Here is a 14,687-nt window from a genome sequence, read left to right as displayed (position 1 = left end):
CATTGATGCTGTGATCAGAACAGATGATGCTGAACTCGGAGAAGCAGATCAAGACGAGCCAAAATCTGGAGATCCATTGGATTACTTTCTCCCTCCACCACCCAAAGCTAGATGCTCCGAGGAGCTGCAAGTTAGTTGTGTTAAAAGTTAAAATTGTTTGGTAACTCAGTCATTGAGTACCATTTTGTTGCAATGTAAGGTGGCATGTCATTACTTATTTAAGCTGGTTCGTTTTGGTCTTTTTCTTTGGTATTGTGTAAATATTTAGTTGTGTTTTCTCTTTTTTGAATCTGAGCAACAGCATTTTTTGGTATTGATATAATATTCCATATTTGTATTGTCTTTTGAATTTGATCAAATGAGTTTTGGCAATTAAAAGTTTCTGTTGAACTGTTTGATCTTCTTAATTTTCCTTTTTAGTAGCTGTGCTTAATAGGCCAGACACAAATACTTTAGGCCACAACTTCTGTCATCCTTCTCAATATATGAATATAATGTACTTTGCAAGTTGGGGCTATGGTACTGTATTGTTGAAGCTAGGAATGGGTTGATTATTTCTCTTGATTGATTGTAATGGGTTGGATATTTGTTTTTTGGGTATTTTTGTTTTGGTTGGTTTTTTACTCATGGAGGGTAAATTTGGTGTTAAATCTGAATTGGGTTTGTGTTAAATCTGGGAGAGAAGGTTTGGGCATGGTTGGTTGAAGAAAGAGAAGAAGAGTGTTGATGATGATGATATGAAAAAAGAAAAAAAAAAGGGGAATGGGTTGATGAAGAAGGGGAGGAGTTTTTGGTGAAGATGATGGAAGAAGGGGATGAAGATGAATAAAGTGAAGATGAACAAGATGAAGATGAAGGAGGTGAAGATTGTGGGTTTACGTTATGGGTTTCTGAAGCATGATGGAGGGTGGGTTTAGGTGAAAATGATGGAAGGAGGGGGTGAAGAGGGTGGAAGAAAGAAGAAAGGGACCAAAGTGAAATAAAATTAGAAAGATAATGTTGACTTTTATTAATTGGGTTAACGGACGTTAGGGGATTTTAACGTCAGAGACTAATATGACTATTTTTTGCCACATCTGGGGACCGCGAGCCTAATAAAATTCATCCAGGGACAATTCTGAAGTCGGTGCAAACATCCAGGGACCAATGTGACTATTTACCCAAACAACAATCCTATTCAACATATTAAATAATTTCCAAGATCTGTTTATTTTAAACGCACCCAACAGCAAGAGTAGAGTCATCAATAATCACATTCTCTAAATAAAAATCTGTACAGAAAGTAAAGCAATAAAAAAAAGGACTCCAACTTCTTCCTTATATGGCCAGCCCCAAATGATACCAATTGCTTTAGAAAAGCACCCCTAATACTACCCTATCATTTCTCAATACAAATCACAAGGTGGAGGCAACTAGGAATCATATATAATCATTGTGCCAACATGGGCAGTTTTATTGCAGGAAAACTATAATTAAGCAATTTAGGATATAGAATACCAACATATTATCCACAAACCAATGGGTAGAAAGACAAAGATGATCCAAACTCATTTCCATACAAGATTAACAGGAAACATAAATTTTGGGAAAAAGTAATTTTCCATAAAGTTTCTCTTTCTAGAGAATAAAAAAGAGAGCACAGTTCTATTTCTTAATCTTATATGTTATGAACGGACCTATCGTAATCACATGTACAAGAGAACAAATGTGAATTATGCCATGTAAGTAAATCCAACTAATAAGATGCTGAAAGGTCATAACTAATAGCTATGATTGACCAGCCATAGCATCAGTAAAACATATTTTAGCCTCTCTTTTGAGAAAAGAGAAGAGTTGAGACAATGTCTCATATGAAGGAGCAAATAACATAGAGAAAAATATAACAAATAGAAGAGAATCTACAAGGAAAAAAAAAATAACAAAGGAAAACAACAAATGCAAGACTCACGCTGGTACTGTCAGAATTCAAATTCAATTAAAGGGGAAGAGATATAACAGGGTAGAAGAGGCTGAAACACCCTATGTTGCTGTTGGAAGAGGCCAATGAAACCCTAACACCACACACGTGATATGATTTTTTTTTTATATACATACGTAGATAATGATATGATTTTTTTTATGGGAATAATGATATGATTTTTTTTTTATGTGAATAATGATACGATTTTTAAATCTGATATGAGATGTTTTTTTAAATAATCAAACATTTATCTTTAATCTATTTTTATCTTAAACAAAACCAAAACCGAAAAAACAAAATCAAGTAAAGAAAAAGTTTATAAAATAAAAGGGTGAGTTTAAGCAGGAACCTGGTGCGAGCGAACGGAAGAACCAACGACGCCACCACCAACGAAAGAGTCGAAGAGGTTTAAGATTAGGGTTTTGATGGGTACAAAGAGGAAGAGGAAGGTGACTCCGCCATCAAGATGACCAAAACCAACGACGCCACCACCAACGGAAGAACCAAACGCACAGCGGAAAGAGGGACTGATCGAGGAAGAAAAGAATGAGGAAGAAAGCTTCTTGTTTTTCCGTGAATGACTGAGGAAGAAAGCTTTCAGCGTTTGTGTAAAAATTAAAGAAAAGAGGGACTTTTTCCAACTGTTGTTATATAATTGATGTGAAAACTAAAGAAAAGAGAGACTTTTCCCGACGGTTGTAATATAACCGATGTGAAAACTAAAGAAAAGAGGGACTTTTCCCAACGGTTATATTATAACCGATGTGAAAAGTACTTCATTAAAATTTCAAAAATGCCACCGCATTTAGCTTTCACATCGCTTATTGTATCAACCGTTGTAAAAAATGTTTATTAATTACTTTTCACATCAGACATATTCCCAACTAATGTGAAAACTCTCATAAAAGTTTACTATAATTTCAATATTGCCACCGCGTTATCTTTCACATCAGGTATTTCATCCACCGTTGTGAAAACCCTGATGTAGAAAATACTTTTTCTAGTAGTGTGTGGTGACTTTTTGGGGGTGTTGCACCTAGGGATGGCAACGAGTAGGATCGGGTACGAGTTTTACAATTACCAAACCCAAACCACAGAACCCAAACCCAAACCCAAATACAAACACTTATGGCGATAAAATGAAATTCATGCCCAAATCCATTGGGTTTGAAACCCAAACCCAAACTCATTAGTTACGTAAAATAGCAAGCCGATCCAGAACCTACTTTCATATAAAAAAAAGTGAAATTCATAGAAAGAAAAAAAAACAAATACGTATAAACTCTTTAAATTAATACTCGGTAAATTAATAAACTCTCTAAAATAATAAATTTGTCCGGTCCCGACTTGGGCCAATGTAAAAAATTGAAAAACTCGATAAAATAATAAGATAATAATTTTTCGGGAGATCCCTTTATAATTTTCGGTCCTGAGAAAATCATAAATTAATAATTCATAGAAACTGAAAAAAAAAATATTACACTCTATTGAAATATGATTCAATAGTTGTCTGTTTTGCTTTAAAGTTCAAGTCTATTTGGAGCTCATTTCTAACTTTTCTTATTGCATCCAATAACTCACGTGTTGTATTTTTTGAATTGTATCATAAAGTTGCCTTTTTGTTTGGAATGTACGGTATAATTACTTAAAAACTCTTTAAATTAATAATTATTAATTTATCGATAAATTAATAACTCTAAATTAATAAATTTCTTCGGTCCTGACATTATTAATTTAAAGAGTTTCTACTGGACTATTCATCATCCCCATGTGTCACCAAAGTGAGACAACAATAGTTTAGAGCTTACTTTCTCAAACATACAAAAGTATAATTAATCATCAAACATTAAGAACAAAGTTTATAAATATATATATATATATATATATATATGTATGAGGGGTTTTTTTGTAATTTTATGTTTCGGGTATCTTTGGGTTCGGGTTTGGGCGGGTATGGGCACGGATTTAACTATTACCAAACCCAAACCCATAAATGGCTACAGTAACGGGCAAAACCCAAACCCAAATCCAGTCAACTCAGATTTTGCCCGTCAAATCGGATCGGGTTCGGGCGGATGGCAAAATTGACATCCCTAGTTGCACCGCCGGAATGAGTAACCAAAAGAAAAAGTACTGTCAGCTTCCATTTCTTCGCAAATTGCGAAGACTAAAAAAAAAATGTGGGGCCCACGGTTTCACTTCCCTCTCATCTACAGTGTTATGCAAACCAAACGAAAAGAGAGAGGTTATCTCTTGCCTTAGTCCATCTATCCTATCTCTCTCTCCACAAAATCAGCTATACCAAACACAGTGATAAGGCTACAACGACACATTCAGTGCCATTAGATAAATTCAAGGGCTTATGTTTGGATTTAAGTTCATTTGCTTATAACCCAATTTTTTTGAAAGACTCATAACCCAGTTTGAATGAACATATTCTAAAGGATAACAAATAACAATTAAATGTGAGTATTTATTTCATTTGGTAGGTAGAAGAAAATAAAGAGAAAGGAAAATGAAAAGAAAGAAAGAGAGTAGGAATTGAGATGATTTTTATGTTGTTTGATTGAAAAGAAAATGAAAGGAAAAGCAAGAGAAAAAAAGTAGACATTTTAAATATGACATCCTCAATATATTTTTTAAGTATTTTAAAAAATAAATGAAACAACATAAGCAAAAAATAATTGATATTGATCAAACGTTATCCGTAACTTAAGGATAATTTTTTGTTTTGGTGGGACCCGCAATTCTTTGTATCCTCTATCTAGTGTAGTGTAGTCTGAAAACCAAAAACATAGAATCTGGATTAAATGGAGATGGAGATTCTTCTACATCTGGAGCCGCCACAACCACCCATGTTGCAACCGTGCTTCCTTCCAGTGCGGCGGCTTGAAAGTGAGGAATGAGTGGATCGGCGGTGAGGAATGAGTGGATCGATGCAGGTTTTGATTCACGGTTATCCACGGACAAGGTTAGTTTTTCATCTGCGTATTCTTATTTAATCATTGATTTGTTCTGAATGAATATTGTTTTCTTTATAGATCATGATATTTTGTTCTAATGGATCTGGACGTTTACAGGATTGATTATATCTACCCAGGAAGAACCATTGGTGTAGGTTTAGATTCACAGTTATCCACGGACAAGGTTATTTTTTCCTTCCTTGTGTTTAATCTTCTTAATATCCTCTTCACATCTCATGTTTTCAGCTTTTAATTGATTTGATTACATAGGCTGGCAGAACAGCTCCACATATCTCTCACTTATTACTTAATTTTGACATAATAGACACTGCCTAAATTGTTGTCTATTATCTGTTGGTACTTTGATTTTTTGAATAAAACAAATTGACAAATAATAGTAACAAAGAAATCTTCTAAGGTTCCTCCTTCAACCGTTGCATATAAATTTTCCAAATGACTCCTTGCTTCATAACTTTCCCTATTTATCCAAGCAACTAATCCTTTCTAACTACTTAACTAGTGGACAGACTTATTGCTAGAGTTATTCAAACTCAGGGGTTGAACTCCAAGTGAGGCAACCTCACCCGACTCACTTTTATCTTCCTTGCATGTATTACTAGATAGTGAAATCTTCCTAGGTTCCTCCTTCAACCCTTGCTTATCCACCATGGTGGAATCTCATGGCGGGTTTTTTACTCTCCGTCATGGCGGGTCACGGGTGATGGGGTTTGATACATTTCTGACAAACACTAACCGTTTTTTTTTTTTGCTGCTCAAGCTATCAATGAAATGTGTATAAGTTGGGGAAAACACAGGGAAATTGAAACAACTTGGTGTAGCCCTTTGTTGATTGCACAGTGGTCAAACTTTCAGTTCCTATCATTTTAACTCCTTCAAATGTGCTTGTTAAACATATCCAAGATTCAGCACCACAATATATACTTTTACATCGATCAAACATAAGAATTATTTAGATTTAAGTTTTTTGTTATTTATGCATTATTTGGGCCCCGTTTGGATAAACAGCTTAATTAAGCGCTTATGGTCATAAGCGCTTATGACATAAGCGCTTATTCATAAGCTATTTTTAAAAATTTATTGAAATAAATTAAAAATAAGCTGTGTATAAGCATAAGCTGTTTTTCATAAGCTATCCTGAGTAGCTTATGAAAATAAGCTGAAAATAGCTTATGGCAGACCATAAGCTGTTTGCATAAGCTCTCCCAAACACTGGCATAAGAGCTTATGCTGTCAGATAAGCTCAAATAAGCTCTTCCAAACTGGGCCTTGATACGTGGCTGACCCTACCTAGTAGGAAAGAGCTTTTGTTGTTGTATCATCAATTCTAGAAGTTACCATCACAACCATAACTGCTTCCATTGTATATTCTTTGAAATTCAGGTTTTGGAATTGCTCTAAATCATCCAGTTTAGATGTCCAGATTCCACTACTAAGCTCTCAAATGTTGTGGCTGGTATGAACCATGAAGTATGACTTGCTGGTACGATCCTTCTACTCTAAGCATAACAGATCTATATTTCTTTTCTTGTTCGTTTCCCTCTCTCTCTCTCTAGCCCATTTTTTATAAGTAAAAATGTAAATATGACCTATTTCAAGTAAGGCATGCATGTTATAGATAATGTTTTAGTCTCTTCTCTGTTTTCAGGGGGGGTGGTAAAGAACTAGTAAAAAAAGCTTAATATAGTGAATATAATGATGGATGAGTTAACACACAAGAGAGAAAGTTGGGCAAGACCTATTGTGGAAAAGGTTGTAGAATCACACCTTGATGATTTGGCCATGAATGTAGAGACCTGTAAAAAGTAAAATCTATAATTCTAGATTGAGGAGAGTAGATTACAAATGCAGGGTAGTCCAATGGATAGAGGTAGCGGTAGATCTAGGAAAACATACCATCGATCAAACATGAGAATAATTTAGATTTAAGTTTTTTGTTATTTATGCATTATTTGATACGTGGCTGACCCTACCTAGTAGGAAAGAGCTTTTGTTGTTGTATCATCAATTCTAGAAGTTACCATCACAACCATAACTGCTTCCATTGTATATTCTTTGAAATTCAGGTTTTGGAATTGCTCTAAATCATCCGGTTTAGATGTCCAGATTCCATTACTAAGCTCTCAAATGTTGTGGCTGGTATGAACCATATAGTATGACTTGCTGGTACGATCCTACTACTCTAAGCATAACAGATCTATATTTCTTTTCTTGTTTCTGAATGTGCTAAATGCGGAAAAAAAAGAAAATACAGCAAAAAGAACACATAGTTTCCAGCTTAGGTAGCTTTCCTCCCATAAGCATGCTTAGGTAGCTTTCCTGCCATAAGCATTGGTGCATCCTGAGCACTTGCATTGGTCCAGGCAGCCCAATAGTGCCTAATTTCAAAAAAAGATGAAAGTTATGTAATGCCATATAAAACTAAATTTACAAATAGAGGGACTAATGTTACCTTATAACACCCACAATGGTTGGTATGGCAGTGGGTTTTTGTAGTGCATTTACAGTAATTTCTTCTTCTTGTTGTTGTTATTGTTGTTGTTTGAGTATCTTTTGCCATGATGTATTCTCTTGCTTTATTAGAAGCATTTTTGGTCTCTGACCTATGTAGACATCCATCTTTGCATTGACATGCTTCTCTACAGTAAAAATGGTTGGCAAAACACTTGCAATTCCTGCATTAAATTTTTTTTTATGTTAAAGAATCTTAGAAATAAGTTCAGATACAGAAAAAAAAAAAAGGAAGTCTAGTCTACTTAGACCATCTCCAATGGTTTCAACATTCAACACCCTCAACACTCCACTTTTTCTCTTCCCAACATTCCACATCACCTTCTCTCTCCAGTTCAACACTTCATTCAACTTTTACCCACTCCAATGGTTTTTCATTCAACACCCTACCCCCTACCCCACCACTTTTTTTATTTCATATTTTGATTTAATTTTATATTTTTCTTTTTATGATTTCATAAAATTAAAATTTTCGAAAAAATTAAATTAAATAAACTATTATCGATTTAATTTAATTTAATGTTTTTTTATTTTTTAAAATTTAATTAAATTAACGTAATATTTTTTTAACGTAAATTAAATTAAAACACTTAACAATTTAATGTTTTTTTTAAAAAATATACACAATAATTTATTTTATTTTATTAACTTCAAATGGAAGAAAAGAAACTAAGCACACAATAATATATTTTATTTGCTTAACTTAAAATGCAAGACAACAAACTAAGCACACAATAATATATTTTATTTGCTTAACTTAAAATGCAAGACAACAAACTAAGCACACAATAATTTATTTAATTTTCTTAACTTAAAATGCAAGACAACAAACTAAACACACAACACACAAATAACGTAATTAGTACGATACAAAGCATATTTAATCATGATACATTCCAAACTTTGTCCAGATGTGCTTCACTAGATCTGCTTGCAGTTCGTGATGGACTTTTTGGATCACGCAACTCGGATCTAGCACGCACATGATCCGCAAAAGCGGGTAACACCTCGGTCGAGTATGGTTGCGGTGTACTAGATCCACTTCCCTCAGCTTGCTCAAAATCGGTCCAGCGTTGAGAATATGAATCTCGTTCGTCCTCAACAATCATATTATGTAATATGATGCATGACCTCATGATGATACCCAAATCAGTTATGTCCCACAAGCGAGTTGGTTCACGGATGATTTTAAAACGAGCTTGAAGCACTCCAAATACACGTTCGATGCCCTTCCAACATGCCTCCTGATGTTTTGCAAAGCACTTATCTGGTTCACTTTGAGGAAGTCTAATAGATTTGACGAAAGTTGGATAAGAAGGGTAAATACCATCAGCTAGATAGTATGCCATATTATAGGGACGTTGATTCACGATGAAATTCACACTTGGAGCGTTTCCCTGTTTCAATTCATCAAACACTGGTGACCGGTCTAGAACGTTTATATAGTTCAACGTTCCCGGACATCCAAAAAAGGCATGCCAGATCCAAAGATCAGGAGATGCAACTGCTTCAAGAATAACTGTGGTGGTTCCCTTATCCCCTCTAGCAAATTGACCTTCCCATGCTTTAGGACAATTTTTCCACTCGCAGTGCACGCAGTCAATACTCCCGATCATGCTTGGGAACCCCCCACATTTCATTAACATGTAGTATTCTTTGCAGGTCCTCTTGGGTTGGTGCTCTCAGGTACTCTTGCTCATACAATCGTATGATTCCTTTACAGAATCTACGTAAACACTCCAATGTTGTAGTCTCTCCTATTTTGATGTACTCATCGACTGCATCTGCTGCCACACCATTTGCTAACATTCGCATTGTTGTGGTGCATTTTGCTAAGGGCGATATACCTTCTTTCTTCGCTGCATCAACTCGCTGGGTGAAGTAGTTATCACTACTTGAAAGGTCCGCAACGATTCGAAGGAAAACATGTTTTTGCATCCGGTACCGGCGACGGAATATTCCATCGTCGTATGTAGGCTCATTGGCGAAGTAGTCGTCAATTAGCCTTTGGTTTGCCCCTGCATGATCTCTACTGAGATGTTTTCTACCACGAGGTGCACTATCCTCCAATATTAGATTTCGACGATCCCTAAAGCGGTTGAGTATATAAGTGTCTTCTCTCTCACTTTTTTCAAGGTATGCTTCGAGATCAAACTCTGGTGGATCCATTTTTTGTGAAATTTGAAATAGATGGGAAGAGATACATTGAATGATGGATCTATGAGTCCATATATATAGATAAATTAAATGGTGGACACTGACGGATTCGAAATAATATGAACTATAGTTAATTATCGGATAAGGACTAGATTCGAATTGAGTGATACATATTCAAACTCGGTAACCCATACATTAAAGCCACCGACAAATTATTAAAGTAAACAGTACAGACTTGAAAAAACACTGACAAATTATTAAAGCAAACACTACAGACTTGACAACACTGACAAATTATTAAAGCAAACACTACAGACAATTAATTTCCAAAGAGCTCTTGGGACAACCGCTTCAACAGCTCTTTCTTGTGGTCACTGAGATGCTCCTCTTCACTTAACTTTAGAAATGATTCAATTTTCTTAGCTTCAGTCTCCTCTTTCCTCAATTTATTAGCCTCTTGTTGCATCGATGCTATCTGCTTCAATTGTTCAACCTCTATCTCCTTGACTTGTTTGTATTCAGCCCAATCTTTCTCCATCGCCTCCAAGGTAGCTGTTGTGCTCTTATTTTTACCCTTTTTTTAACTGCCTTCCTACCCATTGGACGGGGAATCGATCCTATAGAGTTTGAGCCACATGCATCACTCTCGCGAGATCTCTTAGATCCACTACTTCCTGAGCCAACATTTCCTCCTGCTTGACTACAGTAACGTGGTTGATCACAGAGAGCCTTTCATTTTGCCATTAAATTAAATTGACCCTTCTTCCCATATGCGTATAATTCTTGCGCTTGGGTCAAAATATCATTCTCCGACCAACCGCTTCGTTGCATACGCTTAGCGCCATCATAAGCGCCAATCCATTTATTTATTTGCTTGCTCATATAATTATAACGGTTTCGGCATGCATTTCCATCCCGCGGAGGATCGAATGAGCAATGCGGATTACAATACTCAGCAATTTGACCCTAAAATGTTTCTCCTTTTTGGTTTATCCCGACAACACTGTTTGTTCCATATTTAAGCCACCCACTAATTAACACCCTATTTTGATCAGTGTTCCATGCTGGTAAGTGACTTCTCCTGCTCGTAGGAGTTGAATCCTCTTCATTTGGAGTGACTTCATTACCAGCTGTCATTCCACTAAGAGTTATTTGTGTTGAAAATTCGGGAAATTCAGGTGCACCATCATTAGACGGCGGTGTTGGAGATGCATATCTGAACATAGATCCATGATGGGGATGAGGGCGTTGGTTGAGAAATTGATTTGGATCTTGAAAATTGTTGAGATTTTGGTAGTTGGATTGATTTGGATCTTGATAATTGTTGAGATTTTGGTAGTTGGAAAATTGATTTGGATGTTGATAATTGTTGGGATTTTGGTAGTTGGAAAATTGATTTGGATGTTGATAATTGTTGGGATTTTGGTAGTTGGAAAATTGATTTGGATGTTGATAATTGTTGGAATTTTGGTAGTTGGAAAACTGATTTGGATGTTGATAATTGTTGGGATTTTGGTTGCTAAATGAGTTAGAAGAATTCTGGGTGTTGAAATGATAATTGTTGTGATCCATTTCAAAGCAAAGGGGATAATAGAAAGATAATAAGATGATGGAAAACTTGGTTTTTTTTTCTGTGTCCAAATCAAACAAACCAAGTCTCTATTTATAGATAAAAAAATTATGAATTTTGGTAAAAAAATTATATTTTTGTAATTTTTTTTGAATGAAATAATTGAGTTGGAAAGATTAGGATAAACGAAAATCGCCCGGACCAATCAAACAACGCCACGTGTCCCGCTGCAGCGCCTCCCTCTCTCCTTTGACGCGTGTGGCACGCGCCTGTCGGTGCCCAACCAGGGCGTGCCACGCGTCCCACATCCGGAGCCCACGTGTCCCACATGCAGCCAACCTGACACGTTACGCGCCTTGTCGGCGCGTGTGTGGCACGCGCCTGTCGGTCACCAACCAGGGCGTGCCACGTGGCTCCGGATGCAGGTTTCAGCTGTGTTTAATTTTTTCAACTCATCTCTCCCCCTTTCAACTTTCAACACTTATTTTAAACACCATTACGCACACATTTCAACATTAAACACACCCCTTTCAACACTATTGTAGATGGTCTTACATGTATAGGCAATCTCTGTTTAAGCACAAACAAGGTTGTGGTGGATTTTCAGGGCTAGCAAGTGTAGCCCCTGCCCCTGTAGCGGTCCCTGGATATCCCTATATAATGTTCACACAATTTTAGTTTTGGGAAAACAAGGAATAACATATTTAATTTTGCCATTACTTATTCAAAGCCTAATGAGGTAGTATTAGTACCTGAAAAGTGTCATTATTATGATCATTATGGACATTCTGATTTGACAAGTGGGGAGCACTATCCACTCCAAACCCTAATCCTAGGGTTTGAGATCCCTATATAATGTTCACACAATTAATAACATAGCCATTACTTATTCAAAGCCTAATGAGGTAGTATTGGTACCTGAAGAGTGTCATTATTGTACTGAAGATCATTATTGACATTCTGATTTGACAAGTAGGGAGCACTATCCACTCAAAACCCTAATCCTAGGGTTTGAGATCCCTATATAATGTTCACACAATTAATAACATATTTAATTTTGCCATTTCTTATTCAAAGCCTAATGAGGTAGTATTGATACCTGAAGAGTGTCATTATTGTACTGAAGATCATTATGGACATTCTGATTTGACAAGTGGTGAACACTATCCACCTAAAACCCTAATCCTAGGGTTTGAAATCCCTATATAATGTTCACATAACATATTTAATTTTGCCATTACTTAGACCATCTACAATGGTGTTGAAAGGGGTGTGTTTAATGTTGAAATGTGTGTGTAATGGTGTTTAAAATAAGTGTTGAAAGTTGAAAGTGGGAGAGAGGAGTTGAAAAAATTAAACACAGCTGAAACCTGCATCCGGAGCCACGTGACACGCCCTAGGATTAGGGTTTGGAGTGGATAGTGCTCCCCACTTGTCAAATCAGAATGTCCATAATGATCTTCAGTACAATAATAACACTCTTCAGGTACCAATATTACCTCATTAGGCTTTGAATAAGTAATGACTATGTTATTAATTGTGTGAACATTATATATGGATCTCAAACCCTAGAATTAGGGTTTGGAGTGGATAGTGCTCCCCACTTGTCAAATCACAATGTCCATAATGATCATAATAATGACACTTTTCAGGTACCAATACTACCTTATTAGGCTTTGAATAAGTAATGGCAAAATTAAATATGTTATTCCTTGTTTTCCCAAAACTAAAATTGTGTGAACATTATATAGGGATATCCAGGGGCCGCTACAGGGGCAGGGGCTACACTTGCTAGCCCTGAAACTCCACCACAACCTTGTTTGTGCTTAAACAGAGATTGCCTATACATGTAAGACCATCTACAATGGTGTTGAAAGGGGTGTGTTTAATGTTGAAATGTGTGTAATGGTGTTTAAAATAAGTGTTGAAAGGGGGAGAGAGGAGTTGAAAAAATTAAACACAGCTGAAACCTACATCCGGAGCCACGTGGCACGCCCTAGGATTAGGGTTTGGAGTGGATAGTGCTCCCCACTTGTCAAATCAGAATGTCCATAATGATCTTCAATACAATAATGACACTCTTCAGGTACCAATACTACCTCATTAGGCTTTGAATAAGTAATGGCTATGTTATTAATTGTGTGAACATTATATAGGGATCTCAAACCCTAGGATTAGGGTTTGGAGTGGATAATGCTCCCCACTTGTCAAATCAGAATGTCAATAATGATCATAATAATGACACTTTTCAGGTACCAATACTACCTCATTAGGCTTTGAATAAGTAATGGCAAAATTAAATATGTTATTCCTTGTTTTCCCAAAACTAAAATTGTGTGAACATTATATAGGGATATCCAGGGACCGCTGCAGGGGCTACACTTGCTAGCCCTGAAACTCCACCACAACCTTGTTTGTGCTTAAACAGAGATTGCCTATACATGTAAGATCATCTACAACGGTGTTGAAAGGGGTGTGTTTAATGTTGAAATGTGTGTGTAATGGTGTTTAAAATAAGTGTTGAAAGTTGAAAGGGGGAGAGATGAGTTGAAAAAATTAAACACAGCTGAAACCTGCATCCGGAGCCACGTGGCACGCCCTGGTTGGTGACCGACAGGCGCGTGCCACACACGCGCCGACAAGGCGCGTAACGTGTCAGGTTGGCTGCATGTGGGACCCGTGGGCTCCGGATGTGGGACGCGTGGCACGCCCTGGTTGGGCACCGACAGGCGCGTGCCACACACGCGTCAGAGGAGAGAGGGAGGCGCTGTAGTGGGACACGTGGCGTTGTTTGATTGGTCCGGGCGATTTTCGTTTATCCTAATCTTTCCAACTCAATTATTTCATTCAAAAAAAAAATTTAAAAAATATAATTTTTTTACGAAAATTCATGATTTTTTTTCTCTATAAATAGAGACTTGTTCGTTTGATTTGGACACAGAAAAAAAAAAACCAAGTTTTCCATCATCTTAATATCTTTCTATTATCCCCTTTGCTTTGAAATGGATCCCAACAATTACCATTTCAACACCCAGAATTCTTCTAACTCATTTAGCAACCAAAATCCCAACAATTATCAACATCCAAATCAGTTTTCCAACTACCAAAATTCCAACAATTATCAACATCCAAATCAATTTTCCAACTACCAAAATCCCAACAATTATCCCAACAATTATCAACATCCAAATCAATTTTCCAACTACCAAAATTCCAACAATTATCAACATCCAAATCAATCCAACTACCAAAATTCCAACAATTTTCAAGATCCAAATCAATTTCTCGACTAACGTCCTCATTCCCATCATGGATATATGTTCAGATATCCATCTCCAACACCGCCGTCTAATGATGGTGCACCTGAATTTCCCGAATTTTCAACACAAATGACTCTTGGTGGCATGACAACTGGTAATGAAGTCACTCCAAATGAAGAGGATTCAACTCCTACGAGCAGGAGAAGTCACTTACCAGCATGGAACACTGATCAAAATAGGGTGTTAAT

General features: G+C 36.6%; 1 long non-coding RNA gene and 1 pseudogene across 1 annotated transcript; one reads left to right on the top strand and one right to left on the bottom strand.

The window, feature by feature from the left end:
* The first annotated feature begins 4,735 nt into the window (after positions 1-4,735).
* LOC130724817 (uncharacterized) lies at positions 4,736-7,451 on the top strand. The gene is made up of 4 exons (XR_009014597.1): positions 4,736-4,931; positions 5,041-5,107; positions 6,325-6,424; positions 7,008-7,451. It is a non-coding gene; the product is annotated as an uncharacterized LOC130724817 (long non-coding RNA).
* An 887-nt stretch (positions 7,452-8,338) lies between these two features.
* Positions 8,339-9,621, bottom strand: LOC130724811 (uncharacterized; annotated as a pseudogene).
* Positions 9,622-14,687: the final 5,066 nt, after the last annotated feature.

The sequence above is a fragment of the Lotus japonicus genome, chromosome 1, assembly GCF_012489685.1.
Source record: "Lotus japonicus ecotype B-129 chromosome 1, LjGifu_v1.2".
Classification (NCBI taxonomy): domain Eukaryota; kingdom Viridiplantae; phylum Streptophyta; class Magnoliopsida; order Fabales; family Fabaceae; genus Lotus; species Lotus japonicus.
This window is presented reverse-complemented; position numbering and strand designations above follow the sequence as displayed.